The sequence below is a fragment of the Loxodonta africana genome, unplaced genomic scaffold (genome assembly GCF_030014295.1).
Source record: "Loxodonta africana isolate mLoxAfr1 unplaced genomic scaffold, mLoxAfr1.hap2 scaffold_185, whole genome shotgun sequence".
In the NCBI taxonomy this organism is placed as follows: domain Eukaryota; kingdom Metazoa; phylum Chordata; class Mammalia; order Proboscidea; family Elephantidae; genus Loxodonta; species Loxodonta africana.
The window spans coordinates 288,858-303,473 of record NW_026974929.1 but is presented as its reverse complement, the minus strand read 5'-3'; the positions used below and the strand labels follow the sequence as shown (position 1 = coordinate 303,473).

The 14,616-nt window shown below is 44.1% G+C and overlaps 1 protein-coding gene and 1 long non-coding RNA gene across 3 annotated transcripts in view; one reads left to right on the top strand and one right to left on the bottom strand.

Annotated features, from left to right (window-relative positions):
* LOC135229306 (protein FAM170B-like) overlaps positions 1 to 14,616 on the bottom strand; it is a 136,461-nt gene that overhangs the window by 13,102 nt on the left and 108,743 nt on the right. The gene's annotated exons all lie outside the window — the stretch shown is intronic.
* LOC135229308 (uncharacterized) overlaps positions 11,143 to 14,616 on the top strand; it is a 50,762-nt gene continuing 47,288 nt past the window's right edge. The window contains exon 1 of the long non-coding RNA XR_010320095.1: positions 11,143 to 11,228. This is a non-coding gene — a long non-coding RNA (uncharacterized LOC135229308). The remainder of the gene's footprint in view (positions 11,229 to 14,616) is intronic.

Here is a 14,616-nt window from a genome sequence, read left to right as displayed (position 1 = left end):
TATGTGTACTAATTGTTTAATGGGAACCTAGTTTGTTCTGTAAACGTTCATCTAAAGTATGACAATAAAGATATGAAATAAAATATATATGTATATCTGTCAGAAAAAAAAGAAAGCAAGAGGTCATTAAAAAGCCAGGAAAGAAAAAAAGAAGACCAAAATGGATGTCAGAAAAGACTCTGAAATTTACTCTTGAATGTAGAGTAGCTAAAGCAAAAAGAAAATGACGAAGTAAAAGAGATGAACAGAAAATTTCAAAGGGCACCTCAAGAAGACAAAGTAAAATATTATCATGAAACGTGCAAAGACCTGGAGTTAGAAAATCAAAAGGGAAGCACATGTTCGGCATTTCTCAAACTGAAAGAACTGAAGAAAAAATTCAAGCCTTGTGTTGCAATATTGAAGGATTCTACAGGGAAAATATTAAATGATGCAGAAAGCATCAAAAGAAGATAGAGAGAGGTGGAGTCAAGATTGCACAGTAGTCAGACACTTCCAGTGATTCCTCTTACAACAAAAACCAAAAAAAATAAATAAATAAACAAAGACCTGAAAAAACAAGTGGAACAATTTTATACATGACAAGATAAGGGCCCTGAACATCAAAGGCAAAGTTAGGAAATCAGACTGAGTGGCTGGGGGAGGGAGACACGGTTCAGAAGTGGGGAGCAGTTGCCGGACCTGACTTGGTGAGAAATGGCACCCCTTGGACACAGTCCCCTGGAGGGACAGTGGTAGGGCTGACAGTAGCATTCAGGATGCAGTCTCCTCAGGGGGAGATAGCAAGTCTCACAGTCTACTCACAACTCTGGAACCAGAGAAGAACAGTGCTGTTGGCAAAAGCTAAGTACTTGCATTTGTTTTACTGTGCGCTTAGCCCCCAAGACGGCTTCAGTAGCTGTAGATTTCCCTGCACCTGAGATAGGTGTTGCTGTGCAGACTGAGCCATTCTCCTGGCCTTGGAGAAGGAATAAATTAACAATTGGGGGAAAAGAGAATCTGCCAGCTCCACTAAGCTGGGGAGCTCAGGACAGAAGAAGCTCCTTTCCAGGCACAAATGGTCCACGGACTTTGAATACCTTTCCCCCCTGCATGGACCTGTGTAGGCCCATCTTGGGAGATTAGGCCCTTGTTACTGCAATGGTGTATGTGCTGGGTATCCAACTTCAACTGTTTTACCTTGCAGTGGAGAGGTGTGTTTTTGATGTTTGACACTGCTCTGCCTATTAAACAGGGTCCTTACCTACCTACACTGGGGGCCTGAGAACTGGTGGCTCCACCCACATCATCTAGACACCCACAACAGGGGTCCAAGGATAACAGGTGCCTCCCAGTACTTACAAACAAAAGCATAGGGTGCCTGTGGTCTGACTGCAGAACCCACCTACCCGTGCACTATAGAAAACAGGGGTGCACTTTCCTCACAGACACTTGGGAGATGGTTGTCAGCCCCCTGCCTTTTGTTCAGAGTGTGACCCCCTGCTGCAACCAGATACCTGTGTCTCCAACAATCACCCCTCCCCATCTAAGACTATAGGACTTGATGACCTACAATTGATGACCAGCTACCTAGACACCTGAACTGAATTATACAAGAAAAGTGAATGGACTCCTAGGCTCATATACCTGGTAACAGCTCTAGCCATCTGGTGACAGGATGTTAAATCTTGAAAGTTGCAAATGATCAAGCGAGCTCACTCAAGCACCCTATTTGGGCATATCAAAACAAAACAAAGCAAAAAGCTAGGATACAGTAGGCAAAAGTAAAAAGTAAAATAAAATAACTTATAGATGGCTCAGAGACATCAGTCAATATCAAATCACATAAGCAGACCATGATCACTTCAACAATCTCTCAATACAAAGAATCAAGGAATCTTCCAGATGAAGGTGTTTTCCTGGAATTACCAGATGTAGAATACAAAAGGTTAATATACAGAACTTTCAAGAGATCAGGGAGATCAGGCAAAATGCAGAACAAGCCAAAGAACATACAGATAAAGTAGCTGAAGAAATTAAAAAGGTGACTCAAGAACATAAAGAAAAATTTAATAGGCTGCAACAATCCATAGAAAGAAAGCAATCAGGAATTTAGAAGATTAACAATAAAATTACAGAATTAGACAACTCAGTAGACAGAGGAACGGTACTGAGGAAATGGAAAGCAGAATTAATGAGATTGAAGATAAATAACGTGGCACCGATATATTTGAAGAAAAATCAGAGCAAATTATTTTAAAAAAACATGAAGAAATCCTAAGAATCATGTGGGACTCTATCAGGAGAAATAACCTATGAGTGATTGAAGTATCAGATTAGGGAGGGATAACAGAAAAAACAGAATTGTTGAAGATTTGTTGGCAGAAAACTTCCTTCATACCATGAAAGATGAGCAGCAGATATCTATCCAAAATGCTCATTGAACCCCACATAAGGTAGATCTCAAAAGAAAGTCACCCAGACATATTATAAACAAACTTGCCAAAACCAAAGACATAGAGAGAATTTTAAGAGCGGCTAGGAATAAATGAAAAGTCACCTACAAAGGAGACTCAATAAGAATAAGCTCAGACTACTCGAGAGAAACCATGCAGGGAAGAAGGCAATGTGATGAGTTATATAAAGTGATGAAGAAAAAGAATTGCCAGCCAAGAATCATATACACAGCAAAACTGTCTCTCAAATATGAAGGTGAAATTAGGACATTTCCAGATAAACAGAAGATTAGGGAATTTGTAAAAAAAAAAAAAAAACCTACAAGAAATACTAAAGAGGGTTTTCTGGTTAGAAAATCAACAATATCAGATATCAACACAAGACTAGAATGCAGGGCAGAGCAACCAGATATCAACCCAGGTAGGGAAATCACAAAAATAAATCAAGATAAAAAAATGCTCAGAACAGGGAAACAGTGATGTTATTATGTAAAGGATGACAATACTAAAATAATAAAGAGGGCCTGAAAAATGTAGTCATAGATCTTTCATACAGAGAGATAGTCAAGGGGATAGAAATAAAAGTTAGGTTTAAACTTAGAAAAATAATGGCAAATATTAAGGTAACCAAAAAGGAGACTAACAATGCTACACATCGAAATAAAATACAAGAAAAACATAACTCAGAAAAAAAAAATCAACAATGAATAAGAGGAAAAGGCAATATACAAAGAAAATCTACTCAGTAAAAAAAATAAGCAGAAAAAAGAAACTCGACAACATACAAAAAAAGATATCAAAATGATGGCACAAAACTCATAACTACCATAATTACGCTGAATGTAAATGGACTAAATGTACCAATAGAGAAAGAGAGTGAAAGAATGGATCAAAAAACACGATCCATCTATATGCTGCCTACAAGAGACACTCCTTAAAGACACAAACAAACTAAAACTCAAAGGATGGCAAAAATATATATCAAGCAAACAACAATCAAAAAAGAGCAAGAGTGGCAATAATTTCTGACAAAATAGACTTTAAAGTTAAATTCACCAAAAAGGATAAGGAAGGACACTATATAATGATTAAACAGACAACATACCAGGAGGATATCACCATATTAAATATTTACACACCCAGTGACAGGGCTTCAAGATACATAAAACAAACTCTAACAGCATTGTAAAGTGAGATAGACAGCGCCACAATAATATTAGCTGACTCCAACATACCACTTTGGTGAAGAACAGAACATTCAGAAAGAAGCTCAGTAAAGACACTGAAGATCTAAATGCCACAATCAACCAACTTGACTTCACATACATATACAGAACACTCCACCCAAGAGCAGCCAAGTATACTTTCTTTTCCAATGCATATGGAACATTCTCTGGGAGAGACCACATATTAGGCCATGAAGCACACCTTAACAGAACCCAATACATCAAAATATTGCAAAGCATCTTCTCTGACCATGAAGCTATAAAAGTAGATATCAAAAACAAACAAACAAAAAAAAGCGGGGAAAAGAAATCAAACACTCAGAAACTGAGCAATATCTTGCTCAAAAACGACTGGGTTATAGAAGACATTAAGGATGGAATAATGAAATTCAAAGTATCCAATGAGAATGAAAACACTTCCTACCAGAACCTTTGAGACACAGGTAAAGCAGTGCCCAGAGGTCAATTTATAGCAATACATGCACACATCCAAAAAGAAGGAAGGGCCAAAATCAAAGAATTATCCCTACAACTTAAACAAATAGAAAGAGAGCAACAAAAGAAACCCTCAGGCATCAGAAGAAATTAAATAATAAAAAGTAGAGCAGAATTAAATGAAATAGAGAACAGAAAAAAAAATTGAAAGAGTTAACAAGACCAAAAGCTGGTTCTTTGAAAAAATTAACAAAATTGCTGAAACACTGGCCAAACTGACAAAAGAAAAACAGAAGAAGCAAATTACCCAACATCACAACAGACCCAACTGAAATTAAAAGAATCATATCAGATTAGTATGAAAAATCATACTCTAACAGCTTTGACAACCTAGAAGAAATGGATACATTTCTACAAACACATTGCCTACCTAACTAACAGAAACAGAGGTAGAACAATTAAATAAACCCATAACGGAAGGAGAGGTTGAAAAAGGTAATTAAAAAAATAAAAAATCTCCCAACAACAACAACAAAAAAGCCCTGGCCCTGACAGCTTCCCTGGTGAGTTCTACCAAACTTTCGGGGAAGAGTTAACACTACTACTAGTAAAGGTATTTTAGAGCATTGAAAAAGATGGAATACTCCCAAACTCATTCTATGAAGCCAGCATATCCCTGATATCAAAACCAGGTAAAGACACCACACACACAAAAAAATTACAGACCTATATTCCTCACGAACTTAGATGCAAAAATCCTCAACAAAATTCTACCCAATAGAATTCAATAACATATCAAAAAAATAATTCACCATGACCACGTGGGATTCATACTAGGTATGCAGGGATGGTTCAACATTAGAAGAACAATCAAAGTAATCCACCATATAGGTAAAACAAAGGACATGATCTTATCAATTGATGCAGAAAAGGCATTTGACAAAGCCCAACACCCATTCATGATAAAAACTCTCAGAAAATAGGAATAGAAGGAAAATTCCTCAACACAATAAAGGGCATTTATATAAAGCCAACAGCCAACATCACCCTTAATGGAGAGAGTCTGAAAGCATTCCCTTGAGATGGGGAACCAGACAAGGATGCCCTTTATCACGACTCTTGTTCAACAGTGTGCTGGAGGTCCTAGCCAGAGCAATTACACCAGATAAAGAAATAAAGGGCATCCAGATTGGTAAACAAGAAGTAAAAGTATCTCTATTTGCAGATGACATGATCTTATACAGAGAAAACCCTAAAGAATCCTCAAGAAAACTACTGAAACTAATAGAAGAGTTCAGCAGAGTATCAGGATACAAGATAAACCTACAAAAATCAGTTGGATTCCTCTATACCAACAAAAAGAACATCAAAGAGGAAATCACCAAATCAATGCCATTTACGGTAGCCCCCAAGAAGATAAAATACTAGGAATAATTGTAACCAGAGACATAAAAGACCCATACAAACAAAACTACAAGACACTACTAAAAGAAACCAAAAGAGACTTATGTAAGTGAACAAGTATACCTTGATAATAGACAGGAACACTGAACATTGTAAAAATATCTCTTCTACTGAAAGTGATCTATAGATATGCTGCAATTCCAATCCAAATTCCAAGGACATTTTTTAATGTGATGGAGAAGCAAATCACCAACTTCATATGGGAGGGAAAGAGGCCCCAGATACATAAAGCATTACTGAAAAAGAAGAACAAAGTGGGAGGCATCACGTTACCTAATTTTAGAACTTGTTATACCACCATAGTAGTCAAAACAGCCTGGTACCGGTACAGCAGCAGACACATAGACCAATGGAACAGAATTGAGAAATCAGACATAAATCCATTCACTTATTAGCTGATATTTGATAAAGGCTCAAAGTCAGTTAAATGAGGGAAAGATAGCCTCTTTAACAAATGGTGCTGGCATAACTGGATATCCCTCCACAAAAAAATGAAACAAGATCCATACCTCACACCAGGCACAAAAACTAACTGAAAATGGATCAAGGACCTAAATATGAAATCTAAAATGATAAAAATCATGGAAGAAAAAACAGGGACAACACTAGGAGCCCTAATACATAGCATAAACAGTACAAAAAACATTGCTAACAATGTGCAAGCACCAAAGAGAAAAGAGAACGCCTAAAAATCAAACACTTATGCTCATCCCAAGCCTTCACCAGAAGAGTAAACTGATTACCTACAGACTGGGAAACAGTTTGTAGCTATAACATTTCCGATCAGCCTCTGATCTCTAAAATCTACATGATATTGCAAAAACTCAATAACAAAAAGACAAATAATCCATTTTAAAAATGGGCAAAGGATAGGAACAGGCACTTCAACGAAGAAGACATTCAGGCAGGTAACAGATACATGAGGAAATGCACACAATCATTAGCCGTTAGAGAAATGTAAATCAAAACTACAATGAGATACCATCTCACTCCAGCAAGGCTGCCATTAATCCCAAATCACAAAATAATAAATGTTGGAGAGGTTGTAGAGAGACTGGAACACTTATTCACTGCTGGTGGGAATTTAAAATGGTGCAGCCACTTTGAAAATCAATCTGGCACTTCCTTAAAAAGCTAGAAATAGAACTACAATAGGATATGCCAGTCCCACTCCTTGGAATATATCTTAGAGAAATAAGAGCCTTTATATGAACAGATATATGCACAACCATGTTCATTGCAGCACTGTTTACAATAGCAGAAAGATGGAAGTAACCAAGGTGCCCATCAACAGATGAATGGATAAATAAATTGTGGTGCATTCACACGATGGAATACTTCACACAGATCAAGAAGAATGATGAATCCGTGAAATATTTCATAGCTTGGAGGAATCTGGAGGGCATTATGCTGAGTGAAATTAGTCAGTTGCAAAAGGACGAATATTGTATGAGACCACTATTATAAGAACTCAAGAAATAGTTTAAACAGAGAAGAAAATATTCTTTGATGGTTATGAGGGTGGGGAGAAAGGAAGGGAGAAGGATATTCGCAAATTTAGATAGTAGACAAGAACTATTTTAGGTGAAGGGAAAGACAACATACAATAAAGGAGAGGTCAGCATAACTGGACTAAATGAAAAGCAGTTTCCTGAATAAACCAAATGCTCCAAAGGCCAGAGTAGCAGGGGCAACAGTTGGGGGACCATGTTTTCAGGGGACATCTAGGTCAATTGGCATAATAAAATCTATCAAGAAAACATTCTGCATCCCACTTTGGTGAGTGGCATCTGCAGTCTTAAAAACACTATCAAGCAGCCATCTAAGATGTATCCATTGGTCTCAACCCAGCTGGAGCAAAGGAGAATGAAGAACACCAAAGATACAAGGTAATTATGAGTCCAGAAGACAGAAATGGCCACATAAATCCAAGACTATATCAGCCTGAGACCAGAAGAACTAGATGGTGCCCGTCTACAACCGAAGACTGCCCCGACAGGGAACGAAACAGAGCATCCCTGACGGAGCATGAGAGCAGTGAGATGCAGACCTCAAAGTCTCATAAAAAAAATCAGACTTAATGATCTGACTGAGACTAGAGGAACCCTGGAGGTCACGGTCCCCAGACCTTCTGTTGGCCCAAGACTGGAACCATTCCCAAAGCCAACTCTTCAGACAGGGATTGGACTGGATTATAGGATAGAAAATTATAGTGGTGAGGAGTGACCTTCTTGTCTCAAGTGGACACATGAGACTATGTGGGCAGCTCCCGTTTGGAGGGGAGATGAGAAGGCAGAGGGGGACAGAAAGTGGCTGAATGGACACAGGGAATACAGGGCTGAGAGAAGGAGTGTGCTGTCTCATTAGTGGGAGAGGAACTAGGAGTACATAGCAAGCTGTATACAAATTTTTGTATGAGAGACTGACTTGATTTGTAAAGTTTCACTTAAAGCACACACACACAGAAGACAGAAAGAATACACAGAGTCACAGCACCAAAAGAAATGGTCGACTTTCAGTCGTTTCATGAGGTGGCATATGATGAAGAACTGGTAGTAGTGAAGCAAGAAGTCCAAGCTACACTGAAGGCACTGGCGAAAAACAAGGCTCCAGGAACTGACAGAACACCCACTGAGTTGTTTCAACAAACAGATGCAGCACTGCAGAAGCTCACTCCACCATGCAAAGAAATTTGGAAGCTAGCTACCTGGCCAACAGACTGCAAGAGATGCACGTTTGTGTCCATTCAAAGAAAGGCGATCCAACAGACTGTGGAAGTTATCAAATGTAAATTAGTAAATATGGTAAACAGACAAAGAAACTCTATCTATTCTACACTGAATATGACATTCTATCCCCAGGAGATCCAGTGAGTTTATGATGTTGTTGTTAGGTGCTGTTGAGTCAGTTCCAACACATAGCGACCCTGTGTACAACAGAATGGAACAGTGCCCAGCCCTGCTTTGTCATTGCTGTGTCTGAGCCCACTGTTGCAGCCGCCGTCTCAATCTGTCTCATTGAGCATCTTTGTCTTTTTCACTGACCCTCTACTTTACCAAGCACGATGTCTTTTTCCAGGGACTGATTCCTCCTGATAATATGTCCAGAGGACGTGAGACCAAGTCTTGCCACCCACCTTTCTAAGGAGCATTCTGGCTGTACTTCTTCCAAGACAGGTGTGTTCATTCTTCTAGCAGTCCATGGCATATTCATTATTCTTCACCAACAACATAATTCAAGTTTCAGTTCTTTTGTCTTCCTTATTCATTGTCCAGCTTTAGCATACATATGAGGCGACTGAAAATATCATGGCTTGGTTCAGGCACACCTTAGTCCTCAAAGTGACATCTTCGATTTTTAACACTTTAAAGAGGTCTTTTGTAGCAGATTTGCCCAATAAAATATGTCATTTGATTCTCGAAGTCTGCTTCCATGGGTGTTGACTGTGGATCCAAGTAAAATGAAATCCTTGACGACTTCAGTATTTTCTCTGTTTATCGTGATTTTTTTATTGTTCCAGTTGCGAGGATTTTTGTTTTCTTTATGTTGAAGTGTAATCCATACTGAAGGCTGAAGTCTTTGATCCTCATCAGGAAGTGCTTCAAGTCCTCTTCACTTTCAGTAAGCAAGGTTGTGTCATCTGCATGTCTAGGCTGTTAATGAGTCTTCCTCCAATCCTCGTGCCCCTTCTTCTTCATATGATCCAGCTTCTTGGACTGTATGGATTATACGTTTTTTTAAAGACACTGAGTTTTTGGTAATTTACTACGGCAGCCCTAGAAAATGAATACAGAGCCCTTCACCAAGAACAAGTCAAGTTAGCACCAAAAATGCTCCTGTAAGGGTAGCCGCATAGCATGAGACATGGCAGTTTTTAAAAAGTATGAAGTAAAACTTTCAGCTTTGACAAAGAAAGGGCTCCTCTAAGTCCAAGTTCTAAGTCCATTGCTGTTGGGTCAATTCTATCTCATAGCGACCCTAAACGACAGAGTAGAATTGACCCATAGGGTTTCCAAGGAGTGGCTGGTAGATTCGAACTGCCTGAATAAGTATTGTGAAAAAATACAACCCTGACACACAACTTTTCTGAGCTTAGTATTAAAACAAAACAAAACAAAAAGAAGTCGCTATCGAGTGGATTCTGACTCATAGGGACCGTACAGGACAGAGTAGAGCTTCCCCACAGGGTTTCCAAGGAGGGACTGGTAGATTCAAACTGCAGACCTTTTGGTAGCACCCAAATGCATAACCACTGCACCACCAGTGGCTTTCAAATCAGCTATAGGCTGATGATCTCCAAATTCTTAGAACCTGGAAAACTATTCTACCTCAGAGTGGTATCCACAGCTGTAAACTGTTCTCCACACTTGGATGACCTCAGACATCCAAATCTAACATGTCCAGAAAAAATCTTTTGGTCATTTTCTCAAGTTTGTTCCTCCATGGTTTTCCACGTGGTAGAGAATGGCTCTGGTGACCATGCTCTCATGGTAGCCTGAATTCCAGAAGTCACCTTTCATTCTCCATTCCCCTCATCCCATACGTCTGATCGACCAGCAATTCTTGGCAGCTCAAGCTCCAAAGTACACCTCAGGCCTGCCCACTGTTCCCACCTGCACTACCACCATCACTCCTCACCCTGACCACTGCAGAAGCATCCTGACCGGTCCTCTGTATTTGCTGTCTTCAAGTTCTCCTGGGCTACAGTTAATTCCTGGGACACATTCTTTCTCAAGACCATTGAACAATAGAAGGAGAAGGGCATTTAGTTGTATGCTACCTCCTCCGCTTGAGCTGCATGCCCCTCAGAAATCACTTTTCAGTGTGCAGTCTATAATGTCTCTATCCCAATTTCCTGTCTTTGGCCGCACTGCTTTGATAGCGTGCATGCATGTTTGCTTCAGGAGTCATGTAGACAGATGCTTGCAGGAATTTTTCTTAGTACAATCATGGTTGTGTGCCATCAAGAGATTCTGACTCATATCAACCCTGTATGACAACTTAGAACTGCTTCACAAGGTTTCCTAGGTTGCAGCTTTTTATGGTGCAGCCCCGGTGGCACGGTGGTTAAGAGCTCGGCTGCTAACCAAAGGGTGGACAGTTCAAATCCACCAGTTGCTTCTTGGCGGAAATACATGGCAGTCTGCTTCTGTAAAGACTTATAGTCTTAGAAACCCTATGGGGCAGTTCTACTCTGCCCTATAGGGTCACTATGAGTCTGAGTTGATTCAACAGCAACTGGTTTGGATTTTGTTTGGTTAGAATCTTTATGGGAGCCCATCTCCAGATCTTTTCAACCCCTGAGCTGGTGGGTTCCAACGGCCCACCTTTCAGTTAGCCAAGCACTTAACCGTTGCACCTCCAATACTTAACTCTGCGCCGGAGAGGGCCCTCTCCTGACGTCTCCCGTCTCCTCACCCCACACACCTTGGCGTAGTCCTTGCTTCTAGACCCCGCCCTCCCCTCTGGAGGCCCAACCCCCCCACGCCCGCCCCACACCTGGGCCGCTGGGCGGGCCGGCAGCCATGTTCCTCGCCCTCCAGCCAGTTACTCACGGAAGCGCCCGGACGGGTGGTGAGAGGCCTGGGCCGGATGGCGCGCCGTAGAGAGGATAGTGTTCCTGCTGCTTTCCCTGCCGTGTTTTCTGAAAGGTGTGAAACTCCGGCAGGTGGGTGGAGGGACCCGCTCCCAGACTGAACAAGCCCGGCCCCTCGAAGGTGTGGAGGGAAGGCGCCAGGAGGGCGGTTTCCAGTGCCAGCATCCTGTGGGCTCCAGAGGTTGGGGAGTCCGGACGTTGGTTTAGCAGCTCGCATCGCCCCCTCAGGCGTACCCCATCCCGAGTGATCCCCAGGGGCGGACGCAGCACGGGGGCGGGCAGACGCAGCCACTCTAGGGGTCTGCGAAATTTGCATCCCCATGGATTTGCGGGGCGGTGGGGGGAGTCCAGCCGCGGGATCCAGCTGCGGAGTGCCCTCGGGCCTGGGGGCTTGAAGGGCTTGGGAAGAAAGGCCGTGTCCAGGGCTGCGCCAAGGTCCCTCCTCTGCCTGGGGCGGGTTTGCGGGCCAAGCTGGGGGATGGGCGCCTGCCCCCTCCGCCCCCCACCTGCTCCCTGTGCCAGGGGGGAAACCAAGGCCCAGAGTTCGCCCGGGGGCGGTGACATTCCAGACTGAGGACGGGGCACTCGCCCCCGTTCGTCGTCCCACCCCCACCAGACTCCGTAGGGTGCCAGGGACGGGGAGAGAGCGATCCCCCGCCCAAGGCCCCACTGCCCCTTACTGTTTTGGGCGCTGTGCCTGGGAGGCTGAGGCACCCCGCGCCCGCGCCCGCGCCCGGCTGGTCTACTCTCAGGGCTGGGGCGTCGGCGCGGCCCCGGCCCCACCTGGAAAGGAAGGGGTCCTGGGAATCTGTGGAGCAGCGCGGGGACCCTACTCCTTGTGGAAGCAGCGATTCAGTGTGTGTTAACAGTGTGGATGCCGGGTCCCGCTCCCCCTCTGGGTGGCGGGGGTGGGGGTAGCAGGAAGGGGTCCTGAGCAACCATGTTGTTTGTTAACTTGAGCATTTGTGCGGCGCTGTGTACCGGTGGCTGTGGACGCGGTCTCTGGTGCTGAGGGGATATGAGGGTTCCTCAAACTGGTGGGATTTGGAGCCTCTACCCTGGTGGCAGTGGGTTTAGTGGGTTACCCTGGTGGCTAGTGGTTAAGTGCTAAGGCTGCTAGCCAAAAGGTTGGCAGTTTGAATCCACCAGGCGCTCCTTGGAAACTCTGTGGGGCAGTTCTACTCTGTCCTATAGGTTCGCTATGAGTCAGAATTGACTCGATGGCCACAGGTGTGGGTTTTTTTTTTTTTTTTTTAGGTTGGAGGAGATTAGGTGTCTCTTGGGCTGACATTTGAAGGTCTGGAGCTGGCCGTTTATGAGGGTTTATAAGGGTTTTAAGTGCTTGGGCCATGGGCACCAACCCGATCTTCCAGCCCCTGCGGACGGACCGCCTCCCCCGCCCCGGGGGGATTGGCTGCTCTGGGACCCTGAGCCCAGAGGGCGGTGAGAAGCTGACAAACGTGAGTGATGCTGTGCAGGCTCCAGTCGGCAGGGCAGCCCTGCTCACATGGTCTCAATAGGGGCAGTGGGCTTCGTGCCTGGCGGGTGGTTTCCAAATGTTTCCTCGTGGCCCCCCCCCTCGTGCGGGGCGACAACTCTTCCCTGGGCGGGGACCTAGTAGAGGCCTGCAGGGCATCAGGGTATGGAGGGGCAGAGCTTGGGCGGGGAGGGCGCGGCCCTGCAGGTTCTCTACGTGACCACGGCGGGGGGGTGTGGGTCGTGAAGGCTGGGCCTGGTCGAGGACCCACTAGGTCTTGCAGGAGGAGTGGGTTAGGATAATCATAGCATTAATGGGAGTATTGAGAGAGCGCCCTGGGGCGTTGGGTCCCTCGGGAAGAAAAGCTTCTGCTATCCCCACTGGAGCGGTACCCAGGTCGTCCCGGCTTAGGTCCAGGAGGTTCCCATGCTCGGAGGGTCTGGTGGGCAGAACAGAACCGGCGGTGCGCGTGCCCTCTCGCGCCCTTGCGCCGAATCGCTGAAGTTCAGTGTAAGGCGATTCTAAGCCATGGTTCTGGAACTCAATAGTGAAGCAGAGCAAATGATGCAGTGCCTTGATGGGACCGGTGGAGACAACAAGAAGCAAAGCACAGCTGAAACTTCAAAATTCCACTGAGTGTTAGTAGGATTTGGAGGGAGAAAATAGACGGAGACTCGAGAGGCCCAGAGATGCAGAAGGGTTAGAGGATTAGGGTTAGGGGTTAGGGTTTGGTGTTAGGGGTTCAGGTTTGGGGGTTAGAGGTTTGGGAGTTAGGTTTAGGGGTATAGGTTTTAGGTGGTTGGGGGTTGGGGTTAGGGCTGGGGTTACTAGGCTTGGGCACAAGTGGTTTAGGGTTATGGTTAGGGTTAGAGTGAGGCTGAGGTTGATTCCCCAGTCTTGTGTACCGTCTCGTCCTTCACCAGAGTTACCACATATCTGTTGTTTGGTTGGAAACCCTGAGGGTGTGGTGGTTAAGAGCCACCAGTGCTAACCAAAGGTCTGCAGTTCGAATCCACCAGGCGCTCCTTGGAAACTCTGTGGGGCAGTTCTAATCTGTTCTATAGGGTCTCTATGAGCTGGAATCGAGTCGACGGCAGTGAGTTTCGTTGTTTTGGTTATTGTTTAGTTAGCTTTTCTCTACCCACTCCGTCTCCCTGGTGAACATCAAGGATTGTTTCTGTGCGTAAATGTTTTCATGAGTTTTTATGATAGTGGTCTCTCACTGTATATGTCGTTTTGTGATTGACTTAGTCAGTATGATGCGCTCCAGATTCATCCATGGCGTGAGATGTTTCGGAGATTCATCATTGGTCTTTATTGTCGTGTAGTGTTCCACTGTGTGTATGTACCGTAGTTTGTTTATCCGTTCCTCTGTGGATGAGCACTTAGGTTGTTTCCATCTTTTTGCTACTGTGAATAATGTTGCAGTGAACACGGGTGTGCATATGTCTATTCCTGTGACTGCTCATGGAAACCCTGGTGGCTAGTGGATAAGTGCTACGGCCGCTAACAAAAAGGGTTAGGGTTTGGGGTTAGGGATGTTAGAGTTAGGGTTGTTAGAGTTAGGGTTTGGGGTTAGAGTTTAGGGTTAGGGTTTTTCGGTTAGGGTTTTTGGGTTGGGGTTAGGTGTTAGGGTTAGGTTTAGGGTTTGAGTTTAGAGTTTGGAGTTATAGGTTAGGTGTTAGGGGTTGCAGTTTGGGGTTTGGTGTTTTGGGGTTTAGTCGTTAGGGTTTGGGTTAGGTTTTAGGGGTTAGGGTTTAGGTTTAGGGTTGGGATTGGTGTTGGGTTTGTTTGGGATATGTGGTTTGGGTTAGAGGGTGGGTGTTAGGGGATTGGGGGTTAGAGATTGAGGGAGTTAGAGGGTGAGGGGTTAGAGGGTGAGGGGGTTAGAGGTTGAGAAGATTATAGAGTGAGGGAGTGAGAAGGTGAGGGTGTGAGGGGGTGAAGGTTAGGGTTTAGGGTTAGAGGGTTTAGGCTTTGGGT